This window comes from Penaeus monodon, chromosome 15 (assembly GCF_015228065.2).
Source record: "Penaeus monodon isolate SGIC_2016 chromosome 15, NSTDA_Pmon_1, whole genome shotgun sequence".
In the NCBI taxonomy this organism is placed as follows: domain Eukaryota; kingdom Metazoa; phylum Arthropoda; class Malacostraca; order Decapoda; family Penaeidae; genus Penaeus; species Penaeus monodon.
The window spans coordinates 9,385,063-9,385,757 of NC_051400.1; positions in this window are offsets into that span (position 1 = coordinate 9,385,063).

A 695-nucleotide genomic window follows, 5' to 3' on the forward strand; every position below is an offset into this window, starting at 1 on the left:
AGAATATAGCTTAGCAAATCCATACAAATCAAGAGCCACAGTCCATTTATATCAAAGAACTCACACGTAATGCAAAACAAGAACGATCAAGAACGATTCTCGAACAAAAGAACCTTCCAATCAATCGGAAGGTATATATAACGAATAGTTTGCATGCATTTACATAACAAAACCGTCCTTGAAAGCGGAGTGAGCATGAGATCCGAAATTTGTTGTAACCATTACCATATTTCATTCGCTATATCATAAAACCGCCACTGGGTGATAATTACGAAAACTTTAGCCATTGTGAAGGTTTCAAAAGGATTTAGGCCGATATGAGTCCATGGGATATTGTGCCTTATTCTACGATATACTAAGGATTTAATTGCATGTTAATGATGCAACAGAAGGTTGTTATTTGAATTCAACAATGGCATGCACCGATGGCTGTTGTAATAGGGAAGTATTAATAACATCTAATTTTCACATGATAATCGTATTAAAGTTCTAGATGCAAATAGATTTATATATGTTCACTGAAACCCGTTTACCGAACAGCAGCAGCACATTGTTATATTATTTTTTTGAATAGTTCAACACTGTAATAATGATAATGTTGAAGGCCTCGACGATCATACTAATAACGAAAAACAGTAACTAAAAAAAAAGATGATAAGCATATCAATCACACCTTAGTAAATTTTATGGTTCAT